This window comes from Ovis canadensis, chromosome 15 (assembly GCF_042477335.2).
Source record: "Ovis canadensis isolate MfBH-ARS-UI-01 breed Bighorn chromosome 15, ARS-UI_OviCan_v2, whole genome shotgun sequence".
Lineage (NCBI taxonomy): Eukaryota > Metazoa > Chordata > Mammalia > Artiodactyla > Bovidae > Ovis > Ovis canadensis.
In genome coordinates, this window is record NC_091259.1 from 4,086,384 (window position 1) to 4,113,239 (window position 26,856).

Here is a 26,856-nt window from a genome sequence, read left to right on the forward strand (position 1 = left end):
TCTCGAATGCGGGCATGCACTTGCGCTTTCCTCCAGAGCGGTAGCAGCAGTGTCACGCAGTCCGCCGCGTGGATCAAAGGATCTATGGTTTTCCCTCGAGTCTTTCCCACGAGGCTTTCCCACGAGGCTTTCCCACACGGCTGTCCCACGTGCACACGTGGTGGGAGTCGATCATCGGCTTGAACGTCAAGGCAGTGCAGGGAAAACAGGTTCCTCTGGAATGGACTGACACATCTGGGGGACTCTTGGAATGGTGGCACGACCCTGGAGTTCCTCTCGCCTTTCCTGTAGAGAGCGCCTCCTCTTGAGATGCGACGGGAACGCCGGGAATTCTTTCCCTACGAAACAGGGAAAGGATCTCTCATCTCGAGGTAGGAGGCGGAAACGGGGCTACCCTGGATGTGTGCGGGACCCCACGTGCTTCCTCTCGAGTGGAGACGGGTATGTCGAGGAACTTCTTGAGTTGCAGCAATGGTGTGAAGGACCCTTTGGAAGTTCCAGTGGTTAGATGTGATTGGCCTCGAGAATCCTAAGCGGAAATGGGCCTCATCTCGCCTGGAGGGCAAAACCTCCTGGATTTTCTCGAGTTGCGGCAGGTGCTCTCGACTTACGACGGGGACCTCAGGGACCGCTCTGGTGGCCTCAGGAAAGGCCAGTCCCCATGCGAGTTCCTCGGGGGCCTCTCGGGATTCCTCTCCCATCGATGCCGGGGCCTCAGACCTTATGTGGAGTCGGGGCCGGAACCTGAGGATTCCTCTCCAGTGCTGACATGGATCTTGGGGTACTTCTGGAGTCTCCCCAGGGGAGTCAGTCCTCGTCTCGAATGCGGGCATGCACTTGCGCTTTCCTCCAGAGCGGTAGCAGCTGTGTCACGCAGTCCGCCGCGTGGATCAAAGGATGTATGGTTTTCCCTCGAGTCTTTCCCACGAGGCTTTCCCACGAGGCTTTCCCACAGGGCTCTCCCCACGTGCACACGTGGTGGGAGTCGATCCTCGGCTTGAACGTCAAGGTAGTGCAGGGAAAACAGGTTCCTCTGGAATGGACTGACACATCTGGGGGACTCTAGGAATGGTGGCATGACCCTGGAGTTCCTCTCGCCTTTCCTGTGGAAGCGCCTCCTCTTGAGATGCGACGGGAACGCCGGGAATTCTTTCCCTACGATACAGGGAAAGGATCCCTCATCTCGAGCTAGGAGGCGGAAACGGGGCTCCCCTGGATGTGTGCGCAACACCACGTGCTTCCTCTCGAGTGGAGACGGGTATGTCGGGGAACTTCTTGAGTTGCAGCAAGGGTGTGAAGGACCCTTTGGAAGTTCCAGTGGTTAGATGTGATTGGCCTCGAGAAGCCTCAGCGGAAATGGGCCTCATCTCGCCTGGAGGGCAAAACCTCCTGGATTTTCTCGAGTTGCGGCAGGTGCTCTCGACTTACGACGGGGACCTCAGGGACCCGCTCTGGTGGCCTCAGGAAAGGCCAGTCCCCATGCGAGTTCCTCGGGGGCGTCTCGGGATTCCTCTCCCATCAATGCCGGGGCCTAAGACCTTGTGTGGAGTCGGGGCCGGAACCTGAGGATTCCTCTCCAGTGCTGACATGGATCTTGGGGTACTTCTGGAGTCTCCCCAGGGGAGTCAGTCCTCGTCTCGAATGCGGGCATGCACTTGCGCTTTCCTCCAGAGCGGTAGCAGCAGTGTCACGCAGTCCGCCGCGTGGATCAAAGGATCTATGGTTTTCCCTCGAGTCTTTCCCACGAGGCTTTCCCACGAGGCTTTCCCACAGGGCTGTCCCACGTGCACACGTGGTGGGAGTCGATCCTCGGCTTGAACGTCAAGGCAGTGCAGGGAAAACAGGTTCCTCTGGAATGGACTGACACATCTGGGGGACTCTTGGAATGGTGGCACGACCCTGGAGTTCCTCTCGCCTTTCCTGTGGAGAGCGCCTCCTCTTGAGATGCGACGGGAACGCCGGGAATTCTTTCCCTACGAAACAGGGAATCGATCCCTCATCTCGAGCTAGGAGGCGGAAACGGGGCTCCCCTGGATGTGTGCGGGACACCTCGTGCTTCCTCTCGAGTGGAGACGGGTATGTCGGGGAACTTCTTGAGTTGCAGCAACGGTGTGAAGGACCCTTTGGAAGTTCCAGTGGTTAGATGTGATTGGCCTCGAGAAGCCTCAGCGGAAATGGGCCTCATCTCGCCTGGAGGGCAAAACCTCCTGGATTTTCTCGAGTTGCGGCAGGTGCTCTCGACTCACGACGGGAACCTCAGGGACCCGCTCTGGTGGCCTCAGGAAAGGCCAGTCCCCATGCGAGTTCCTCGGGGGCCTCTCGGGATTCCTCTCCCGTCGATGCCGGGGCCTAAGACCTTGTGTGGAGTCGGGGCCGGAACCTGAGGATTCCTCTCCAGTGCTGACATGGATCTTGGGGTACTTCTGGAGTCTCCCCAGGGGAGTCAGTCCTCGTCTCGAATGCGGGCATGCACTTGCGCTTTCCTCCAGAGCGGTAGCAGCAGTGTCACGCAGTCCACCGCGTGGATCAAAGGATCTATGGTTTTCCCTCGAGTCTTTCCCACGAGGCTTTCCCACGAGGCTTTCCCACAGGGCTGTCCCACGTGCACACGTGGTGGGAGTCGATCCTCGGCTTGAACGTCAAGGAAGTGCAGGGAAAACAGGTTCCTCTGGAATGGACTGAAACATCTGGGGGACTCTTGGAATGGTGGCACGACCCTGGAGTTCCTCTCGCCTTTCCTGTGGAGAGCGCCTCCTCTTGAGATGCGACGGGAACGCCGGGAATTCTTTCCCTACGAAACAGGGAAAGGATCCCTCATCTCGAGCTAGGAGGCGGAAACGGGGCTCCCCAGGATGTGTGGGGGAACCCACGTGCTTCCTCTCGAGTGCAGACGGGTATGCCGGCGAACTTCTTGAGTTACAGCAATGGTGTGAAGGACCCTTTGGAAGTTCCAGTGGTTAGATGTGATTGGCCTCGAAAAGCCTCAGCGGAAATGGGCCTCATCTCGCCTGGAGGGCAAAACCTCCTGGATTTTCTCGAGTTGCGGCAGGTGCTCTCGACTTACGACGGGGACCTCAGGGACCCGCTCTGGTGGCCTCAGGAAAGGCCAGTCCCCATGCGAGTTCCTCGGGTGCCTCTCGGGATTCCTCTCCCGTCGATGCCGGGGCCTCAGACCTTGTGTGGAGTCGGGGCCGGGACCTGAGGATTCCTCTCCAGTGCTGACATGGATCTTGGGGTACTTCTGGAGTCTCCCCAGGGGAGTCAGTCCTCGTGTCGAATGCGGGCATGCACTTGCGCTTTCCTCCAGAGCGGTAGCAGCAGTGTCACTCAGTCCGCCGCGTGGATCAAAGGATCTATGGTTTTCCGTCGAGTCTTTCCCACGAGGCTTTCCCACGAGGCTTTCCCACAGGGCTGTCCCACGTGCACACGTGGTGGGAGTCGATCCTCGGCTTGAACGTCAAGGCAGTGCAGGGAAAACAGGTTCCTCTGGAATGGACTGACACATCTGGGGGACTCTTGGAATGGTGGCACGACCCTGGAGTTCCTCTCGCCTTTCCTGTGGAAGCGCCTCCTCTTGAGATGCGATGGGAACGCCGGGAATTCTTTCCCTACGAAACAGGGAAAGGATCCCTCATCTCGAGCTAGGAGGCGGAAACGGGGCTCCCCTGGATGTGTGCGGGACCCACGTGCTTCCTCTCGAGTGGAGACGGGTATGTCGGGGAACTTCTTGAGTTGCAGCAAGGGTGTGAAGGACCCTTTGGAAGTTCCAGTGGTTAGATGTGATTGGCCTCGAGAAGCCTCAGCGGAAATGGCCTCATCTCGCCTGGAGGGCAAAACCTCCTGGATTTTCTCGAGTTGCGGCAGGTGCTCTCGACTTACGACGGGGACCTCAGGGACCCGCTCTGGTGGCCTCAGGAAAGGCCAATCCCCATGCGAGTTCCTCGGGGGCCTCTCGGGATTCCTCTCCCGTCGATGCCGGGGCCTAAGACCTTGTGTGGAGTCGGGGCCGGAACCTGAGGATTCCTCTCCAGTGCTGACATGGATCTTGGGGTACTTCTGGAGTCTCCCCAGAGGAGTCAGTCCTCGTCTCGAATGCGGGCATGCACTTGCGCTTTCCTCCAGAGCGGTAGCAGCAGTGTCACGCAGTCCGCCGCGTGGATCAAAGGATCTATGGTTTTCCCTCGAGTCTTTCCCACGAGGCTTTCCCACAGGGCTGTCCCACGTGCACACGTGGTGGGAGTCGATCATCGGCTTGAACGTCAAGGCAGTGCAGGGAAAACAGGTTCCTCTGGAATGGACTAACACATCTGGGGGACTCTTGGAATGGTGGCACGACCCTGGAGTTCCTCTCGCCTTTCCTGTGGAGAGCGCCTCCTCTTGAGATGCGACGGGAACGCCGGGAATTCTTTCCCTACGAAACAGGGAATCGATCCCTCATCTCGAGCTAGGAGGCGGAAACGGGGCTCCCCTGGATGTGTGCGGGACACCTCGTGCTTCCTCTCGAGTGGAGACGGGTATGTCGGGGAACTTCTTGAGTTGCAGCAAGGGTGTGAAGGACCCTTTGGAAGTTCCAGTGGTTAGATGTGATTGGCCTCGAGAAGCCTCAGCGGAAATGGGCCTCATCTCGCCTGGAGGGCAAAACCTCCTGGATTTTCTCGAGTTGCGGCAGGTGCTCTCGACTTACGACGGGAACCTCAGGGACCCGTTCTGGTGGCCTCAGGAAAGGCCAGTCCCCATGCGAGTTCCTCGGGGGCCTCTCGGGATTCCTCTCCCGTCGATGCCGGGGCCTAAGACCTTGTGTGGAGTCGGGGCCGGAACCTGAGGATTCCTCTCCAGTGCTGACATGGATCTTGGGGTACTTCTGGAGTCTCCCCAGGGGAGTCAGTCCTCGTCTCGAATGCGGGCATGCACTTGCGCTTTCCTCCAGAGCGGTAGCAGCAGTGTCACGCAGTCCACCGCGTGGATCAAAGGATCTATGGTTTTCCCTCGAGTCTTTCCCACGAGGCTTTCCCACGAGGCTTTCCCACAGGGCTGTCCCACGTGCACACGTGGTGGGAGTCGATCCTCGGCTTGAACGTCAAGGAAGTGCAGGGAAAACAGGTTCCTCTGGAATGGACTGAAACATCTGGGGGACTCTTGGAATGGTGGCACGACCCTGGAGTTCCTCTCGCCTTTCCTGTGGAGAGCGCCTCCTCTTGAGATGCGACGGGAACGCCGGGAATTCTTTCCCTACGAAACAGGGAAAGGATCCCTCATCTCGAGCTAGGAGGCGGAAACGGGGCTCCCCAGGATGTGTGCGGGAACCCACGTGCTTCCTCTCGAGTGCAGACGGGTATGCCGGCGAACTTCTTGAGTTACAGCAATGGTGTGAAGGACCCTTTGGAAGTTCCAGTGGTTAGATGTGATTGGCCTCGAAAAGCCTCAGCGGAAATGGGCCTCATCTCGCCTGGAGGGCAAAACCTCCTGGATTTTCTCGAGTTGCGGCAGGTGCTCTCGACTTACGACGGGGACCTCAGGGACCCGCTCTGGTGGCCTCAGGAAAGGCCAGTCCCCATGCGAGTTCCTCGGGGGCCTCTCGGGATTCCTCTCCCGTCGATGCCGGGGCCTCAGACCTTGTGTGGAGTCGGGGCCGGGACCTGAGGATTCCTCTCCAGTGCTGACATGGATCTTGGGGTACTTCTGGAGTCTCCCCAGGGGAGTCAGTCCTCGTCTCGAATGCGGGCATGCACTTGCGCTTTCCTCCAGAGCGGTAGCAGCAGTGTCACGCAGTCCTCCGCGTGGATCAAAGGATCTATGGTTTTCCCTCGAGTCTTTCCCACGAGGCTTTCCCACGAGGCTTTCCCACAGGGCTGTCCCACGTGCACACGTGGTGGGAGTCGATCCTCGGCTTGAACGTCAAGGCAGTGCAGGGAAAACAGGTTCCTCTGGAAAGGACTGACACATCTGGGGGACTCTTGGAATGGTGGCATGACCCTGGAGTTCCTCTCGCCTTTCGTGTGGAGAGCGCCTCCTCTTGAGATGCGACGGGAACGCCGGGAATTCTTTCCCTACGAAACAGGGAAAGGATCCCTCATCTCGAGCTAGGAGGCGGAAACGGGGCTACCCTGCATGTGTGAGGGACCCAACGTGCTTCCTCTCGAGTGGAGACGGGTATGTCGGGGAACTTCTTGAGTTGCAGTAAGGGTGTGAAGGACCCTTTGGAAGTTCCAGTGGTTAGATGTGATTGGCCTCGAGAAGCCTAAGCGGAAATGGGCCTCATCTCGCCTGGAGGGCAAAACCTCCTGGATTTTCTCGAGTTGTGGCAGGTGCTCTCGACTTACGACGGGGACCTCAGGGACCCGCTCTGGTGGCCTCAGGAAAGGCCAGTCCCCATGCGAGTTCCTCGGGGGCCTCTCGGGATTCCTCTCCCGTCGATGCCGGGGCCTAAGACCTTGTGTGGAGTCGGGGCCGGAACCTGAGGATTCCTCTCCAGTGCTGACATGGATCTTGGGGTACTTCTGGAGTCTCCCCAGGGGAGTCAGTCCTCGTCTCGAATGCGGGCATGCACTTGCGCTTTCCTCCAGAGCGGTAGCAGCAGTGTCACGCAGTCCACCGCGTGGATCAAAGGATCTATGGTTTTCCCTCGAGTCTTTCCCACGAGGCTTTCCCACGAGGCTTTCCCACAGGGCTGTCCCACGTGCACACGTGGTGGGAGTCGATCCTCGGCTTGAACGTCAAGGCAGTGCAGGGAAAACAGGTTCCTCTGGAATGGACTGACACATCTGGGGGACTCTTGGAATGGTGGCACGACCCTGGAGTTCCTCTCGCCTTTCCTGTGGAAGCGCCTCCTCTTGAGATGCGATGGGAACGCCGGGAATTCTTTCCCTACGAAACAGGGAAAGGATCCCTCATCTCGAGCTAGGAGGCGGAAACGGGGCTCCCCTGGATGTGTGCGGGACCCACGTGCTTCCTCTCGAGTGGAGACGGGTATGTCGGGGAACTTCTTGAGTTGCAGCAAGGGTGTGAAGGACCCTTTGGAAGTTCCAGTGGTTAGATGTGATTGGCCTCGAGAAGCCTCAGCGGAAATGGCCTCATCTCGCCTGGAGGGCAAAACCTCCTGGATTTTCTCGAGTTGCGGCAGGTGCTCTCGACTTACGACGGGGACCTCAGGGACCCGCTCTGGTGGCCTCAGGAATGGCCAATCCCCATGCGAGTTCCTCGGGGGCCTCTCGGGATTCCTCTCCCGTCGATGCCGGGGCCTAAGACCTTGTGTGGAGTCGGGGCCGGAACCTGAGGATTCCTCTCCAGTGCTGACATGGATCTTGGGGTACTTCTGGAGTCTCCCCAGAGGAGTCAGTCCTCGTCTCGAATGCGGGCATGCACTTGCGCTTTCCTCCAGAGCGGTAGCAGCAGTGTCACGCAGTCCTCCGCGTGGATCAAAGGATCTATGGTTTTCCCTCGAGTCTTTCCCACGAGGCTTTCCCACAGGGCTGTCCCACGTGCACACGTGGTGGGAGTCGATCATCGGCTTGAACGTCAAGGCAGTGCAGGGAAAACAGGTTCCTCTGGAATGGACTGACACATCTGGGGGACTCTTGGAATGGTGGCACGACCCTGGAGTTCCTCTCGCCTTTCCTGTGGAGAGCGCCTCCTCTTGAGATGCGACGGGAACGCCGGGAATTCTTTCCCTACGAAATAGGGAAAGGATCCCTCATCTCGAGCTAGGAGGCGGAAACGGGGCTACCCTGCATGTGTGAGGGACCCAACGTGCTTCCTCTCGAGTGGAGACGGGTATGTCGGGGAACTTCTTGAGTTGCAGCAAGGGTGTGAAGGACCCTTTGGAAGTTCCAGTGGTTAGATGTGATTGGCCTCGAGAAGCCTAAGCGGAAATGGGCCTCATCTCGCCTGGAGGGCAAAACCTCCTGGATTTTCTCGAGTTGCGGCAGGTGCTCTCGACTTACGACGGGGACCTCAGGGACCCGCTCTGGTGGCCTCAGGAAAGGCCAGTCCCCATGCGAGTTCCTCGGGGGCCTCTCGGGATTCCTCTCCCGTCGATGCCGGGGTCTAAGACCTTGTGTGGAGTCGGGGCCGGAACCTGAGGATTCCTCTCCAGTGCTGACATCGATCTTGGGGTACTTCTGGAGTCTCCCCAGGGGAGTCAGTCCTCGTGTCGAATGCGGGCATGCCCTTGCGCTTTCCTCCAGAGCGGTAGCAGCAGTGTCACTCAGTCCGCCGCGTGGATCAAAGGATCTATGGTTTTCCGTCGAGTCTTTCCCACGAGGCTTTCCCACGAGGCTTTCCCACAGGGCTGTCCCACGTGCACACGTGGTGGGAGTCGATCCTCGGCTTGAACGTCAAGGCAGTGCAGGGAAAACAGGTTCCTCTGGAATGGACTGACACATCTGGGGGACTCTTGGAATGGTGGCACGACCCTGGAGTTCCTCTCGCCTTTCCTGTGAAAGCGCCTCCTCTTGAGATGCGATGGGAACGCCGGGAATTCTTTCCCTACAAAACAGGGAAAGGATCCCTCATCTCGAGCTAGGAGGCGGAAACGGGGCTCCCCTGGATGTGTGCGGGACCCCACGTGCTTCCTCTCGAGTGCAGACGGGTATGTCGGGGAACTTCTTGAGTTGCAGCAAGGGTGTGAAGGACCCTTTGGAAGTTCCAGTGGTTAGATGTGATTGGCCTCGAGAAGCCTCATCGGAAATGGCCTCATCTCGCCTGGAGGGCAAAACCTCCTGGATTTTCTCGAGTTGCGGCAGGTGCTCTCGACTTACGACGGGGACCTCAGGGACCCGCTCTGGTGGCCTCAGGAAAGGCCAATCCCCATGCGAGTTCCTCGGGGGCCTCTCGGGATTCCTCTCCCGTCGATGCCGGGGCCTAAGACCTTGTGTGGAGTCGGGGCCGGAACCTGAGGATTCCTCTCCAGTGCTGATATGGATCTTGGGGTACTTCTGGAGTCTCCCCAGAGGAGTCAGTCCTCGTCTCGAATGCGGGCATGCACTTGCGCTTTCCTCCAGAGCGGTAGCAGCAGTGTCACGCAGTCCGCCGCGTGGATCAAAGGATCTGGTTTTCCCTCGAGTCTTTCCCACGAGGCTTTCCCACAGGGCTGTCCCACGTGCACACGTGGTGGGAGTCGATCATCAGCTTGAACGTCAAGGCAGTGCAGGGAAAACAGGTTCCTCTGGAATGGACTGACACATCTGGGGGACTCTTGGAATGGTGGCACGACCCTGGAGTTCCTCTCGCCTTTCCTGTGGAGAGCGCCTCCTCTTGAGATGCGACGGGAACGCCGGGAATTCTTTCCCTACGAAACAGGGAAAGGATCCCTCATCTCGAGCTAGGAGGCGGAAACGGGGCTACCCTGGATGTGTGCGGGACCCCACGTGCTTCCTCTCGAGTGGAGACGGGTATGTCGGGGAACTTCTTGAGTTGCAGCAATGGTGTGAAGGACCCTTTGGAAGTTCCAGTGGTTAGATGTGATTGGCCTCGAGAAGCCTAAGCGGAAATGGGCCTCATCTCGCCTGGAGGGCAAAACCTCCTGGATTTTCTCGAGTTGCGGCAGGTGCTCTCGACTTACGACGGGGACCTCAGGGACCCGCTCTGGTGGCCTCAGGAAAGGCCAGTCCCCATGCGAGTTCCTCGGGGGCCTCTCGGGATTCCTCTCCCGTCGATGCCGGGGCCTAAGACCTTGTGTGGAGTCGGGGCCGGAACCTGAGGATTCCTCTCCAGTGCTGACATGGATCTTGGGGTACTTCTGGAGTCTCCCCAGGGGAGTCAGTCCTCGTCTCGAATGCGGGCATGCACTTGCGCTTTCCTCCAGAGCGGCAGCAGCTGTGTCACGCAGTCCGCCGCGTGGATCAAAGGATCTATGGTTTTCCCTCGAGTCTTTCCCACGAGGCTTTCCCACGAGGCTTTCCCACAGGGCTCTCCCCACGTGCACACGTGGTGGGAGTCGATCCTCGGCTTGAACGTCAAGGCAGTGCAGGGAAAACAGGTTCCTCTGGAATGGACTGACACATCTGGGGGACTCTTGGAATGGTGGCACGACCCTGGAGTTCCTCTCGACTTTCCTGTGGAAGCGCCTCCTCTTGAGATGCGACGGGAACGCCGGGAATTCTTTCCCTACGAAACAGGGAAAGGATCCCTCATCTCGAGCTAGGAGGCGGAAACGGGGCTCCCCTGGATGTGTGCGGGACACCACGTGCTTCCTCTCAAGTGCAGACGGGTATGTCGGGGAACTTCTTGAGTTGCAGCAAGGGTGTGAAGGACCCTTTGGAAGTTCCAGTGGTTAGATGTGATTGGCCTCGAGAAGCCTCAGCGGAAATGGGCCTCATCTCGCCTGGAGGGCAAAACCTCCTGGATTTTCTCGAGTTGCGGCAGGTGCTCTCGACTTACGACGGGGACCTCAGGGACCCGCTCTGGTGGCCTCAGGAAAGGCCAGTCCCCATGCGAGTTCCTCGGGGGCCTCTCGGGATTCCTCTCCCGTCGATGCCGGGGCCTAAGACCTTGTGTGGAGTCGGGGCCGGAACCTGAGGATTCCTCTCCAGTGCTGACATGGATCTTGGGGTACTTCTGGAGTCTCCCCAGGGGAGTCAGTCCTCGTCTCGAATGCGGGCATGCACTTGCGCTTTCCTCCAGAGCGGTAGCAGCAGTGTCACGCAGTCCGCCGCGTGGATCAAAGGATCTATGCTTTTCCCTCGAGTCTTTCCCACGAGGCTTTCCCACGAGGCTTTCCCACAGGGCTGTCCCACGTGCACACGTGGTGGGAGTTGATCCTCGGCTTGAACGTCAAGGCAGTGCAGGGAAAACAGGTTCCTCTGGAATGGACTGACACATCTGGGGGACTCTTGGAATGGTGGCACGACCGTGGAGTTCCTCTCGCCTTTCCTGTGGAGAGCGCCTCCTCTTGAGATGCGACGGTAACGCCGGGAATTCTTTCCCTACGAAACAGGGAATGGATCCCTCATCTCGAGCTAGGAGGCGGAAACGGGGCTCCCCTGGATGTGTGCGGGACACCTCGTGCTTCCTCTCGAGTGGAGACGGGTATGTCGGGGAACTTCTTGAGTTGCAGCAAGGGTGTGAAGGACCCTTTGGAAGTTCCAGTGGTTAGATGTGATTGGACTCGACAAGCCTCAGCGGAAATGGGCCTCATCTCGCCTGGAGGCCAAAACCTCCTGGATTTTCTCGTGTTGCGGCAGGTGCTCTCGACTTACGACGGGGACCTCAGGGACCCGCTCTGGTGGCCTCAGGAAAGGCCAGTCCCCATGCGAGTTCCTCGGGGGCCTCTCGGGATTCCTCTCCCGTCGATGCCGGGGCCTAAGACCTTGTGTGGAGTCGGGGCCGGAACCTGAGGATTCCTCTCCAGTGCTGACATGGATCTTGGGGTACTTCTGGAGTCTCCCCAGAGGAGTCAGTCCTCGTCTCAAATGCGGGCGTGCACTTGCGCTTTCCTCCAGAGCGGTAGCAGCAGTGTCACGCAGTCCGCCGCGTGGATCAAAGGATCTATGGTTTTCCCTCGAGTCTTTCCCACGAGGCTTTCCCACAGGGCTGTCCCACGTGCACACGTGGTGGGAGTCGATCATCGGCTTGAACGTCAAGGCAGTGCAGGGAAAACAGGTTCCTCTGGAATGGACTGACACATCTGGGGGACTCTTGGAATGGTGGCACGACCCTGGAGTTCCTCTCGCCTTTCCTGTGGAGAGCGCCTCCTCTTGAGATGCGACGGGAACGCCGGGAATTCTTTCCCTACGAAACAGGGAAAGGATCCCTCATCTCGAGCTAGGAGGCGGAAACGGGGCTACCCTGGATGTGTGCGGGACCCCACGTGCTTCCTCTCGAGTGGAGACGGGTATGTCGGGGAACTTCTTGAGTTGCAGCAATGGTGTGAAGGACCCTTTGGAAGTTCCAGTGGTTAGATTTGATTGGCCTCGAAAAGCCTCAGCGGAAATGGGCCTCATCTCGCCTGGAGGGCAAAACCTCCTGGATTTTCTCGAGTTGCGGCAGGTGCTCTCGACTTACGCCGGGGACCTCAGGGACCCGCTCTGGTGGCCTCAGGAAAGGCCAGTCCCCATGGGAGTTCCTCGGGGGCCTCTCGGGATTCCTCTCCCGTCGATGCCGGGGCCTAAGACCTTGTGTGGAGTCGGGGCCGGAACCTGAGGATTCCTCTCCAGTGCTGACATGGATCTTGGGGTACTTCTGGAGTCTCCCCAGGGGAGTCAGTCCTCGTCTCGAATGCGGGCATGCACTTGCGCTTTCCTCCAGAGCGGTAGCAGCTGTGTCACGCAGTCCGCCGCGTGGATCAAAGGATCTATGGTTTTCCCTCGAGTCTTTCCCACGAGGCTTTCCCACGAGGGTTTCCCACAGGGCTCTCCCTACGTGCACACGTGGTGGGAGTCGATCCTCGGCTTGAACGTCAAGGCAGTGCAGGGAAAACAGGTTCCTCTGGAATGGACTGACACATCTGGGGGACTCTTGGAATGGTGGGACGACCCTGGAGTTCCTCTCGCCTTTCCTGTGGAAGCGCCTCCTCTTGAGATGCGACGGGAACGCCGGGAATTCTTTCCCTACGAAACAGGGAAAGGATCCCTCATCTCGAGCTAGGAGGCGGAAACGGGGCTCCCCTGGATGTGTGCGGAACACCACGTGCTTCCTCTCGAGTGGAGACGGGTATGTCGGGGAACTTCTTGAGTTGCAGCAAGGGTGTGAAGGACCCTTTGGAAGTTCCAGTGGTTAGATGTGATTGGCCTCGAGAAGCCTCAGCGGAAATGGGCCTCATCTCGCCTGGAGGGCAAAACCTCCTGGATTTTCTCGAGTTGCGGCAGGTGCTCTCGACTTACGACGGGGACCTCAGGGACCCGCTCTGGTGGCCTCAGGAAAGGCCAGTCCCCATGCGAGTTCCTCGGGGGCGTCTCGGGATTCCTCTCCCGTCGATGCCGGGGCCTAAGACCTTGTGTGGAGTCGGGGCCGGAACCTGAGGATTCCTCTCCAGTGCTGACATGGATCTTGGGGTACTTCTGGAGTCCCCCAGGGGAGTCAGTCCTCGTCTCGAATGCGGGCATGCACTTGAGCTTTCCTCCAGAGCGGTAGCAGCAGTGTCACGCAGTCCGCCGCGTGGATCAAAGGATCTATGGTTTTCCCTCGAGTCTTTCCCACGAGGCTTTCCCACGAGGCTTTCCCACAGGGCTGTCCCACGTGCACACGTGGTGGGAGTCGATCCTCGGCTTGAACGTCAAGGCAGTGCAGGGAAAACAGGTTCCTCTGGAATGGACTGACACATCTGGGGGACTCTTGGAATGGTGGCACGACCCTGGAGTTCCTCTCGCCTTTCCTGTGGAGAGCGCCTCCTCTTGAGATGCGAAGGGAACGCCGGGAATTCTTTCCCTACGAAACAGGGAATGGATCCCTCATCTCGAGCTAGGAGGCGGAAACGGGGCTCCCCTGGATGTGTGCGGGACACCTCGTGCTTCCTCTCGAGTGGAGACGGGTATGTCGGGGAACTTCTTGAGTTGCAGCAAGGGTGTGAAGGACCCTTTGGAAGTTCCAGTGGTTAGATGTGATTGGCCTCGAGAAGCCTCAGCGGAAATGGGCCTCATCTCGCCTGGAGGGCAAAACCTCCTGGATTTTCTCGAGTTGCGGCAGGTGCTCTCGACTTACGACGGGGACCTCAGGGACCCGCTCTGGTGGCCTCAGGAAAGGCCAGTCCCCATGCGAGTTCCTCGGGGGCCTCTCGGGATTCCTCTCCCGTCGATGCCCGGGCCTAAGACCTTGTGTGGAGTCGGGGCCGGAACCTGAGGATTCCTCTCCAGTGCTGACATGGATCTTGGGGTACTTCTGGAGTCTCCCCAGGGGAGTCAGTCCTCGTCTCGAATGCGGGCATGCACTTGCGCTTTCCTCCAGAGCGGTAGCAGCCGTGGCACGCAGTCCACCGAGTGGATCAAAGGATCTATGGTTTTCCCTCGAGTCTTTCCCACGAGGCTTTCCCACGAGCCTTTCCCTCAGGGCTCTCCCACATGCACACGTGGTGGGAGTCGATCCTCGGCTTGAACGTCAAGGCAGTGCAGGGAAAACAGGTTCCTCTGGAATGGACTGACACATCTGGGGGACTCTTGGAATGGTGTCACGACCCTGGAGTTCCTCTCGCCTTTCCTGTGGAGAGCGCCTCCTCTTGAGATGCGACGGGAACGCTGGGAATTCTTTCCCTACGAAACAGGGAAAGGATCCCTCATCTCGAGCTAGGAGGCGGAAACGGGGCTACCCTGGATGTGTGCGGGACCCCACGTGCGTCCTCTCGAGTGGAGACGGGTATGTCGGGGAACTTCTTGAGTTGCAGCAATGGTGTGAAGGACCCTTTGGAAGTTCCAGTGGTTAGACGTGATTAGCCTCGAGAAGCCTCAGCGGAAATGGGCCTCATCTCGCCTGGAGGGCAAAACCGCCTGGATTTTCTCGAGTTGCGGCAGGTGCTCTCGACTTACGACGGGGACCTCAGGGACCCGCTCTGGTGGCCTCAGGAAAGGCCAGTCCCCATGCGAGTTCCTCGGGGGCCTCTCGGGATTCCTCTCCCGTCGATGCCGGGGCCTAAGACCTTGTGTGGAGTCGGGGCCGGAACCTGAGGATTCCTCTCCAGTGCTGACATGGATCTTGGGGTACTTCTGGAGTCTCCCCAGGGGAGTCAGTCCTCGTCTCAAATGCGGGCATGCACTTGCGCTTTCCTCCAGAGCGGCAGCAGCTGTGTCACGCAGTCCGCCGCGTGGATCAAAGGATCTATGGTTTTCCCTCGAGTCTTTCCCACGAGGCTTTCCCACGAGGCTTTCCCACAGGTCTCTCCCCACGTGCACACGTGGTGGGAGTCGATCCTCGGCTTGAACGTCAAGGCAGTGCAGGGAAAACAGGTTCCTCTGGAATGGACTGACACATCTGGGGGACTCTTGGAATGGTGGCACGACCCTGGAGTTCCTCTCGCCTTTCCTGTGGAAGCGCCTCCTCTTGAGATGCGACGGGAACGCCGGGAATTCTTTCCCTACGAAACAGGGAAAGGATCCCTCATCTCGAGCTAGGAGGCGGAAACGGGGCTCCCCTGGATGTGTGCGGGACACCACGTGCTTCCTCTCAAGTGCAGACGGGTATGTCGGGGAACTTCTTGAGTTGCAGCAAGGGTGTGAAGGACCCTTTGGAAGTTCCAGTGGTTAGATGTGATTGGCCTCGAGAAGCCTCAGCGGAAATGGGCCTCATCTCGCCTGGAGGGCAAAACCTCCTGGATTTTGTCGAGTTGCGGCAGGTGCTCTCGACTTACGACGGGGACCTCAGGGACCCGCTCTGGTGGCCTCAGGAAAGGCCAGTCCCCATGCGAGTTCCTCGGGGGCCTCTCGGGATTCCTCTCCCGTCGATGCCGGGGCCTAAGACCTTGTGTGGAGTCGGGGCCGGAACCTGAGGATTCCTCTCCAGTGCTGACATGGATCTTGGGGTACTTCTGGAGTCTCCCCAGGGGAGTCAGTCCTCGTCTCGAATGCGGGCATGCACTTGCGCTTTCCTCCAGAGCGGTAGCAGCAGTGTCACGCAGTCCGCCGCGTGGATCAAAGGATCTATGCTTTTCCCTCGAGTCTTTCCCACGAGGCTTTCCCACGAGGCTTTCCCACAGGGCTGTCCCACGTGCACACGTGGTGGGAGTTGATCCTCGGCTTGAACGTCAAGGCAGTGCAGGGAAAACAGGTTCCTCTGGAATGGACTGACACATCTGGGGGACTCTTGGAATGGTGGCACGACCCTGGAGTTCCTCTCGCCTTTCCTGTGGAAGCGCCTCCTCTTGAGATGCGACGGGAACGCCGGGAATTCTTTCCCTACGAAACAGGGAAAGGATCCCTCATCTCGAGCTAGGAGGCGGAAACGGGGCTCCCCTGGATGTGTGCGGAACACCACGTGCTTCCTCTCGAGTGGAGACGGGTATGTCGGGGAACTTCTTGAGTTGCAGCAAGGGTGTGAAGGACCCTTTGGAAGTTCCAGTGGTTAGATGTGATTGGCCTCGAGAAGCCTCAGCGGAAATGGGCCTCATCTCGCCTGGAGGGCAAAACCTCCTGGATTTTCTCGAGTTGCGGCAGGTGCTCTCGACTTACGACGGGGACCTCAGGGACCCGCTCTGGTGGCCTCAGGAAAGGCCAGTCCCCATGCGAGTTCCTCAGGGGCGTCTCGGGATTCCTCTCCCGTCGATGCCGGGGCCTAAGACCTTGTGTGGAGTCGGGGCCGGAACCTGAGGATTCCTCTCCAGTGCTGACATGGATCTTGGGGTACTTCTGGAGTCTCCCCAGGGGAGTCAGTCCTCGTCTCGAATGCGGGCATGCACTTGCGCTTTCCTCCAGAGCGGTAGCAGCAGTGTCACGCAGTCCGCCGCGTGGATCAAAGGATCTATGGTTTTCCCTCGAGTCTTTCCCACGAGGCTTTCCCACGAGGCTTTCCCACAGGGCTGTCCCACGTGCACACGTGGTGGGAGTCGATCCTCGGCTTGAACGTCAAGGCAGTGCAGGGAAAACAGGTTCCTCTGGAATGGACTGACACATCTGGGGGACTCTTGGAATGGTGGCACGACCCTGGAGTTCCTCTCGCCTTTCCTGTGGAGAGCGCCTCCTCTTGAGATGCGACGGGAACGCCGGGAATTCTTTCCCTACGAAACAGGGAATGGATCCCTCATCTCGAGCTAGGAGGCGGAAACGGGGCTCCCCTGGATGTGTGCGGGACACCTCGTGCTTCCTCTCGAGTGGAGACGGGTATGTCGGGGAACTTCTTGAGTTGCAGCAAGGGTGTGAAGGACCCTTTGGAAGTTCCAGTGGTTAGATGTGATTGGCCTCGAGAAGCCTCAGCGGAAATGGGCCTCATCTCGAATGGAGGGCAAAACCTCCTGGATTTTGTCGAGTTGCGGCAGGTGCTCTCGACTTACGACGGGAACCTCAGGGACCCGCTCTGCTGGCCTCAGGAAAGGCCAGTCCCCATGCGAGTTCCTCGGGGGCCTCTCGGGATTCCTCTCCCGTCGATGCCGGGGCCTAAGACCTTGTGTGGAGTCGGGGCCGGAACCTGAGGATTCCTCTCCAGTGCTGACATGGATCTTGGGGTACTTCTGGAGTCTCCCCAGGGGAGTCAGTCCTCGTCTCGAATGCGGGCATGCACTTGCGCTTTCCTCCAGAGCGGTAGCAGCAGTGTCACGCAGTCCACCGCGTGGATCAAAGGATCTATGGTTTTCCCTCGAGTCTTTCCCACGAGGCTTTCCCACGAGGCTTTCCCACAGGGATCTCCCACATGCACACGTGGTGGGAGTCGATCCTCGGCTTGAACGTCAAGGCAGTGCAGGGAAAACAGGTTCCTCTGGAATGGACTGACACATCTGGGGGACTCTTGGAATGGTGTCACGACCCTGGAGTTCCTCTCGCCTTTCCTGTGGAGAGCGCCTCCTCTTGAGATGCGACGGGAACGCCGGGAATTCTTTTCCTACGAAACAGGGAAAGGATCCCTCATCTCGAGCTAGGAGGCGGAAACGGGGCTACCCTGGATGTGTGCGGGACCCCACGTGCGTCCTCTCGAGTGGAGACGGGTATGTCGGGGAACTTCTTGAGTTGCAGCAATGGTGTGAAGGACCCTTTGGAAGTTCCAGTGGTTAGATGTGATTGGCCTCGAGAAGCCTCAGCGGAAATGGGCCTCATCTCGCCTGGAGGGCAAAACCTCCTGGATTTTGTCGAGTTGCGGCAGGTGCTCTCGACTTACGACGGGGACCTCAGGGACCCGCTCTGGTGGCCTCAGGAAAGGCCAGTCCCCATGCGAGTTCCTCGGGGGCCTCTCGGGATTCCTCTCCCGTCGATGCCGGGGCCTAAGACCTTGTGTGGAGTCGGGGCCGGAACCTGAGGATTCCTCTCCAGTGCTGACATGGATCTTGGGGTACTTCTGGAGTCTCCCCAGGGGAGTCAGTCCTCGTCTCGAATGCGGGCATGCACTTGCGCTTTCCTCCAGAGCGGTAGCAGCCGTGGCACGCAGTCCACCGCGTGGATCAAAGGATCTATGGTTTTCCCTCGAGTCTTTCCCACGAGGCTTTCCCACGAGCCTTTCCCTCAGGGCTCTCCCACATGCACACGTGGTGGGAGTCGATCCTCGGCTTGAACGTCAAGGCAGTGCAGGGAAAACAGGTTCCTCTGGAATGGACTGACACATCTGGGGGACTCTTGGAATGGTGTCACGACCCTGGAGTTCCTCTCGCCTTTCCTGTGGAGAGCGCCTCCTCTTGAGATGCGACGGGAACGCTGGGAATTCTTTCCCTACGAAACAGGGAAAGGATCCCTTATCTCGAGCTAGGAGGCGGAAACGGGGCTACCCTGGATGTGTGCGGGACCCTAAGTGCGTCCTCTCGAGTGGAGACGTGTATGTCGGGGAACTTCTTGAGTTGCAGCAATGGTGTGAAGGACCCTTTGGAAGTTCCAGTGGTTAGATGTGATTGGCCTCGAGAAGCCTAAGCGGAAATGGGCCTCATCTCGCCTGGAGGGCAAAACCTCCTGGATTTTGTCGAGTTGCGGCAGGTGCTCTCGACTTACGACGGGGACCTCAGGGACCCGCTCTGGTGGCCTCAGGAAAGGCCAGTCCCCATGCGAGTTCCTCGGGGGCCTCTCGGGATTCCTCTCCCGTCGATGCCGGGGCCTAAGACCTTGTGTGGAGTCGGGGCCGGAACCTGAGGATTCCTCTCCAGTGCTGACATGGATCTTGGGGTACTTCTGGAGTCTCCCCAGAGGAGTCAGTCCTCGTCTCGAATGCGGGCATGCACTTGCGCTTTCCTCCAGAGCGGTAGCAGCAGTGTCACGCAGTCCGCCGCGTGGATCAAAGGATCTATGGTTTTCCCTCGAGTCTTTCCCACGAGGCTTTCCCACAGGGCTGTCCCACGTGCACACGTGGTGGGAGTCGATCATCGGCTTGAACGTCAAGGCAGTGCAGGGAAAACAGGTTCCTCTGGAATGGACTGACACATCTGGGGGACTCTTGGAATGGTGGCACGACCCTGGAGTTCCTCTCGCCTTTCCTGTGGAGAGCGCCTCCTCTTGAGATGCGACGGGAACGCCGGGAATTCTTTCCCTACGAAACAGGGAAAGGATCCCTCATCTCGAGCTAGGAGGCGGAAACGGGGCTACCCTGGATGTGTGCGGGACCCAACGTGCTTCCTCTCGAGTGGAGACGGGTATGTCGGGGAACTTCTTGAGTTGCAGCAATGGTGTGAAGGACCCTTTGGAAGTTCCAGTGGTTAGATGTGATTGGCCTCGAGAAGCCTAAGCGGAAATGGGCCTCATCTCGCCTGGAGGGCAAAACCTCCTGGATTTTCTCGAGTTGCGGCAGGTGCTCTCGACTTACGACGGGGACCTCAGGGACCCGCTCTGGTGGCCTCAGGAAAGGCCAGTCCCCATGCGAGTTCCTCGGGGGCCTCTCGGGATTCCTCTCCCGTCGATGCCGGGGCCTAAGACCTTGTGTGGAGTCGGGGCCGGAACCTGAGGATTCCTCTCCAGTGCTGACATGGATCTTGGGGTACTTCTGGAGTCTGCCCAGGAGAGTCAGTCCTCGTCTCGAGAGGCGGCATGCACGTGCGCTTTCCTCCCGAGCTGTAGTAGCAGTGTCACGCTTCTCGTCGTGTCGATCATGGGAATCTGTGGCTTTCCCTCGAGGCTTTCCCACGAGGCTTTCCCACAGGGCTGTCTCACGTGCCACCCTGGTGTGAGTCGATCCTCGGCGTGAAAGTCGAGGCAATGCAGGGAAAGGAGGTTCCTCTGGAATGGACTGGGACATCTGAGGGACTCTGGGAATGGTGGCACGACCCTGGAGTTCTTCTCGCCTTTCCTTTGGAGAGCGCCTGCTCTTGAGATGCGACGGGAACGCCGGGAATTCTTCCCGACCAAGCAGGGAAAGGATCCCTCATCTCGAGCTACGAGGTGGAAACGGGGCTCCTCTGGATGTGGGCCGAACCCCGTGCTTTCTTTCGACTGGAGACGGGTATGTCGGGGAACTTCTTGAGTTGCAGTAAGGGTGTCAAGGACCCTTTGAAAGTTCCAGAGGTTAGATGTGATTAGCCTCGAGACGCCTCAGCCAAAATGGGCCACATCTCGCCCGGAGGGGGGAACCTTCTGGTTTTCTCGAGTTGCGGCTTGTGCTCTCGACTTACGACGGGGACCTCATGGACCCGCTCTGTTGGCCTCAGGAAAGGTCATTCCCCATGCGAGTTGCTCGGTGGCCTCTCAGGATTCCTCGCCCGTTGATGCCGGCGCCTAAGACCTTGTGTGGAGTCGAACCAGAACCTGAGGATTCCTCTCCCGTGCTCACATGGATCTTGGCGTACTTCTGGAGTCTCCCAAGGGGCGTCAGTCCTCGTCTCGAGTGGGGTCATGCAGGTGTGCTTTCCTCCTGAGCAGTAGCAGCAGTGTCTCGCTTCCCGTCTTGTGGATCAAGGGATCTGTGTCTTTCCCTCAAGGCTTTTTCATGGGCTTTCCCACAGGGCTATTCCACGTGCCACCATGCAGTGCTGGGAAAACAGGAACCTCCTTCCCCACATAGGGGGTACACTGTCCCCTTGGGTGTGTATCTCCGGGGCATTCGCGCTTGGGGGTTGCCACGGATGTTGGCCTCAGGCTCCACATGAGAAAAGCCCCTAATGGCATTAGCTGCCGGTCCAGACGCTGGCCCCTCAGGTCTCTGGCCGGAGCCTTGGGCTCCAGGCAACTCAAAGCCCTCGGGGCTGGTGCTCTGGGACTGCTGTAGGGAAAGGACGCCAGGAGCCCACGGAGGAGTTGGGGAGGCGCAGGTGGCATATGGAGGCGAGGACAGCGTGGGATCTAGGTGGAGGCGCTGGAGAGAGCGTCCGTTGTCCCGGAATGCCTCGGAGGAGCCAGCGGGGGACAGTCCAGGCCCAGGGACCTGTGGTATGTGAAAAGGTGGGAAACCCCAGAACAAGGCAGGCTGGGAAAGGGGGCGTGGGCGGCCAATTCAAAGGGACCTAGGGGGCGTTTCCTGGGCGGTGAGCTCCCTTGGCACTGCTGAGGGCCCCTGATTGATCCACCCGGGGTTGATCCCACCATCCGCTGCGAGGGAGGGCCACAAACCAAAGCCCCCGAACTGCCCACCCACCCCAACGGGGATCTTGGCGGTCCGGGGCACAGCTGTGCCCGGGAAAAGCCCACTCACTCCACGGGACTCCGTCCAGGGTCTCTGCTTGGAAAGAGGCCATGGGCGGCCCCCTCCATCTACGCACCCAAACCCTATTGACGTCAATGGGGGCGGAGACGCCTCCCGCTCTCCAGAGTCCTGGGCTGCTGGGTCCCCGCCCACTCGGCCAGCAGTCTGCAGCGCTCCTGTGCGCCTCTCCCACCATGGCTTCGTCCAGCTCCTCCAGCACCTCAAGCGGTACGTTTGCCCTCGGTCCCTGGGGTCGGATCACGTCTCAGGGGATTTGCGGGTGGCCCGGGCAAGGGCTCTCGGCCCACGTGTCGACCCCCGCTCCCGCCCGAGAACGGCGGGGACCCATCGGCCGGGCCCGGGGTTCCCAGGCGTCAGGTGTGCCCAAAGTTGGAGGGCGTTGCATCGTTCGTTCATCTTGCTCCTTTGGCACACACATGGCTTCTCCGTTCTCTTTTCTGGGAAGACAGTGTTGTTTTAGGGGGCGTGCTGCGGGAGTCAGGGGCCGGTGGGAGCGGGTGCTGTGCTGGGATGAGGCCCTTTATCCTCACATCTTCCTGTGGGAACGGGAGTCGGGGAGCTCTGTGGCCTTGCTGCCTTCAGTGGCTTCCTCTGCACAGGGGCCTAGTGCCTTCTGCCTTCTGTCAGTCGTTACGGGGTTTGGGCTTCGTTTTGGCGGCCTTGGCCTTGGCCCTGGCCTGGGCCTTGGCCTTACCCTTGGTGTTGCCCTTGCCCTTGCCCTTGGCCTTCGGCTTGGCCTTCCCTAGGCCTTGTCCTTGGCCTTACCTTGTCCTTGCCCTTACCTTGTCCTTGCCCTTAAACTTAAACTTGACCTTGACTTTGACCTTGAACTTGAACTTGACCTTGACTTTGACCTTGACCTTGAACTTGAACTTGACCTTGACTTTGACCTTGAACTTGAACGTGACCTTGAACTTGAACTTGACCTTGACTTTGACCTTGAACTTGAACTTGACCTTGACTTTGACCTTGAACTTGACCTTGACTTTGACCTTGAACTTGAACTTGACCTTGACTTTGACCTTGAACTTGACCTTGACTTCGACCTTGACTTTACCTTGACCTTGAACTTGACCTTGACTTTGACCTTGAACTTGACCTTGAACTTGACCTTGAACTTGAACTTGACCTTGAACTTGACCTTGAACTTGAACTTGACCTTGAACTTGACCTTGAACTTGAACTTGACCTTGACTTTGACCTTGAACTTGAACTTGAACTTGAACTTGACTTTGACCTTGAACTTGAACTTGACCTTCACTTTGACCTTGAACTTGACCTTGACCTTGAACTTGAACTTGAACTTGACCAACAACGGGAGACCAGATTTGCTCAGAGCACCGGAGGTCCAGAGGCAGGGCCGTGTATCTCCCCTTCCCTTTGTGATCATTGCAAAGACATTCCTAGCTGATAGCGGGAGTGCCCATGAAGAAGCAAGCAGTGGGAGTGTGTTTGACACGACTGTGTGCCTCAACTCCACAAGGGGCCTTTCCTCTCGAAGTAGGCCCCATGTGCCCTTGGGGAGGGTGTCATGCCTCTTTTCTCCACACTGCCAAAGGGTGGAGTAAAGCTCGCTCTGTCAGAGGTACAAAAACAGCAATTGAATGGATTTTCAAGCTCTTGCTAGGCTGCACCCTTTCAGGGCCCACTTTACTGAAACAGGTGCTCTGTGGCCCCCGGTTGGGTATGCAGGTTCACAAACAGGGTGAGATCCTGTCCAAGCCAACAATTTTCCTGAAAGACCTAGGCTCACTAAAGCTCTCCTCCAGAGCAAAGGGGATAGAGGAGATGTATGGAGGAGTCTTTGCCTTTCCCTGTGAGTGTGGGGCTACTCCCTACGGCCCCAAGCTCAGGGATAACTGCCTCTAAGAAAGGAATGGCAAGAAGCGCTAATCTTGGAGGTTGGGACAGGGAGTTCACAGCATGTGGGGAAAGAAAGACTTCTTCGGGGAAAAAGAGGCAACCACCGGGGGTGTGTTCGCAAGCCTCTATTTGGAAGGAACACGTTTGCTTATACAACTCAAGACCTCCAGATCTGCTCAGAGGACTGAAGTTCCAGAGACAGGGCCATGTATCTCCCCTTCCCTTTGAGATCCTTGCCAAGACATTCCTAGCAGATTGTCGGAGTGCCCATGAAGAAGCAAGCAGCGGGAGTGTGCTTGACATCACTGGCTGCCTACCTGGGCTCAGCTCCTCAAGGGGCCTTTCTCTCCTGGTAGGCCCTATGTCCCCTTTGGGAGAGGGTTGTGCCCTCTTCCCTCCACACTGCCAAAGGGTGGAGGTGGAGCAAACTCATTCTCTCCGAGGTAAAAGAAAGACAAATTGGATGGATCTTTAAGCTCTTGCTATGCTGCACCCCTCCAGGACCCACTCGAGCAAAACAGGTGCCCTGTGGCCCCTAGGTCGTGTATGCAGGTTCACACACCGGGTGTGATCCCGTCAAAGCCAAGAATTTTCCTGACAGACCTAGGCTCACTAGAGCTCTCCTCCAGAGGAAAGGGGACAGAAAAGATGTGTGTGTGGAGGTGGCTCTGCCTTTCCAGGTCCCAATCTCAGGGATAACTGCCCCTAAGAAAGGAACTGCTGCTGCTGCTGCTGCTGCTGCTGCTGCTGCTGCTGCTGCTGCTGCTGCTAAGTTGGTTCAGTCGTGTTCGACTCTGTGCGACGCCATAGACGGTAGCCCACTAGGCTCCCCCGTCCCTGGGATTCTCCAGGCAAGAACAGTAAGTGGGTTGCCATTGCCTTCTCCAATGCATGAAAGTGAAAATGAAAGTGCAGTCGCTCAGTCGTGTCCGACCCTCAGCGACCCCATGGACTGCAGCCTACCAGGCTTCTCTGTCCATAGGATTTTCTGAAAGGAACTGCAAGAAGCACTTTTCCAGGAGGCTGGGAAAGGGAGTTTGCAGGATGTGGGGAAAGAGAGCCTCCTTCGGGGAAGAATAGGCGGCCACTTGTTTTGTGTTGCAAACCTCTATTTGGAAGGAACAGGTTAGCTTATACAAAGGGAGACCTCCAGATCTGCTCAGAGGACCGAAGTTGCAGAGGCAGGTCGGTGTATCTTCCCTTCACTTTGCGATCCTTGCAAAGACATTCCTTGCTGCTAGATGACTCAGCAAGGGCCTTTGAGACTGTTGTTTTCTTTCCTAGGTTCAAAGATTCCTTCAGTTCCTAATATAGATATCCTAGAAATGATATGACATCCGTGAAAATCTGATATGTCCTGGTCAAATGCTGTCAGTTATCATTCTAGTTATCATATTAAAGCATTTCAAGTCGCAGCAGTGACCAGATGACATTGTCAATTTCTATTTCATCAGGTTTTAACCATGTCCTCTGTGGTTTCACACTGATGCCTTTGCAGAAATACTGCTACTTCAAGATATATGGAAAATACTTTTTTTAAGCTTACTGATAATTTGTTTGTTTGTTTGCTTGTCTTCTGGTAAGCTGCTACCAGATGGAATTTAGTCTCCTCTCTAGGTTAAGAGAACTAAGTTTTCTTAGAATGCAATTTTTGATCACAGACTATGAGTTTCTCTACCTTTCATTGATTTATAATTGTTTTCATCATCTGTTTTTTTACTTCGGTAAAGTAAATAAGCCTTATTTAAGATTTTGGTACATGTAGGATGGACTAAGCTTTCCCCACTCTTGCAAGTTCCCTTAACCCTTCAGATTCTTCTTGTGGGACCAAGATCTCACTTTCCTCCAGAGGGACAATCCAAGCTTTTTATCAGTTGATCTGCCCCTGACATCAGAGTCAAGTTGAGCACGAGTTGGCCTATAATTTAGGCATGAAACTATGACTACATAAAGAAAAGGTGACTTTATGATTCAGGGATGGCCATGATATGCCTTGCACTTCAGAGAAAATGGGTTAAAATGATTTTTTTTTTCCTTCAAAACTGCACACCCAGTTCTTTCAGCATATGCAATTGAAAACATCTAGTCATTAGGTCAGTTTTCATTCCAATCCCAAAGAAAGGCAATGACAAAGACTATTCAAGCTGCTGCACAATTGCACTCATCTCACACACTAGTAAAGTAATGCTCAAAATTCTCCAAGTTCACATGAACTGTGAACTTCCAGATGTTCAAGAGGGATTTAAAAAATGCAGAGAAACCAGAGATCAAATTGCCAACATCCACTGGATCATTGAAAAAGCAAGAGAGTTCCGGAAAAAAAAAAACCATCTATTTCTGCTTTATTGACAATGCCAAAGCCTTTGACTGTGTGGATCACAAGAAACTGGGAAAAATTCTGAAAGAGATGGGAATACCAGACCACCTGACCTGTCTCTTGAGAAACCTGTATGCAGGTCAGGAAGAAACAGTTCGAACTGGACATGGAACAACAGACTGGTTCTACATAGGAAAAGGAACATGTCAAGGCTGTATATTGTCACCCTGCTTATTTAACTTATATGCAGAGTACAGCATGAGAAACACTGGGCTGGAGGAAGCACACGCTGGAATCAAGGTTGCTGGGAGAAATATCAATAATCTCAGATATTCAGATGACACCACCCTTATGGCAGAAAGTGAAGAAGAGCTAAAGAGTCTCCTGATGAAAGTGAAAGAGGAGAGTGAAAAAGTTAGCTTAAAGCTCAGCATTCAGAAAACTACAATCATTGCATCCAGTCTCATCACTTCATGGCAAATAGATGGGAAAACATTGGAAACAGCAGCAGACTATTTTGGGGGGCTTGGAAATCACTGCAGGTGATGGCTGCCTCCATGAACTTAAAACATATTTATGACTTGGAAGAAAAGTGATGACCAAACTAGACAGCATATTAAAAAGCCGAGACGTTGCTTTGCCAACAAAGATCCATCCGGTCAAGGCTATGGTTTTTCCATATGTCATGGATGGATATGAAAGATGCACTATAAAGAAAGTGACAGCTGAAAATGTGATGCTTTTGAACTGTGGTGTTGGAGAAGATGCTTGTAGGTCGCTTAGACTACAAGGAGACGCAACCACTCCATCCTAAAGGAAATCAGGTCTGAATATCCATTGGAAGGACTAATACTGAACCTGAAACTCCAATACTTTGGCCACTTGATGTGAAGAGCTGACTCACTTGGAAGTTGCTTTGATTTGCCTATGAGTGTGGGAGCCCTCCCTGGGCAAAGGGCCTCAGGGGTCATTGCCACTGAATCATGACATCCAAGCAAGCGCATTCCAGCTGTGTGACATGCAGGAAGCAGGAGACTGGGACATCTGTCTTCCTTAGAGGAAGGAAAGTCATCCACAGAGAGTGTGTTTTCAGGCCTCTCTTTGCAGCAAGTGTTTTGCTTCTCAGACATCAGAGCTGCAGGCTTGCTCTGAGGGCCTCAATTCCAGAGTCAGGGCTGTGTGTCTCACTGCACTTTCCAAGCATTGCAGACACATTCCTAGGTTGGAGCAGTGCTTCCCATGAGAAAGAAGCCTCGGGAGTGTGTCTGAGCGGCCTAGTGCCATGCTAGGGTCACCTAGTCGAGGGCACCTTGCACATCCAATGGGCCCCAGGCGAGTAGCTATGGACCGGCCCCTCGGTTGAGATATCCCAAAGCAGGGAACAAAGCTAGCTCTGTCAGAAGGAGGAAAACAGCAATGGGATGGATTTTCAAGCAGTTGCTAAGTCACACCACGTGAGGGCTCCGCGGGAAAGAAATGCGAATTTTGGCCTCTAGGCC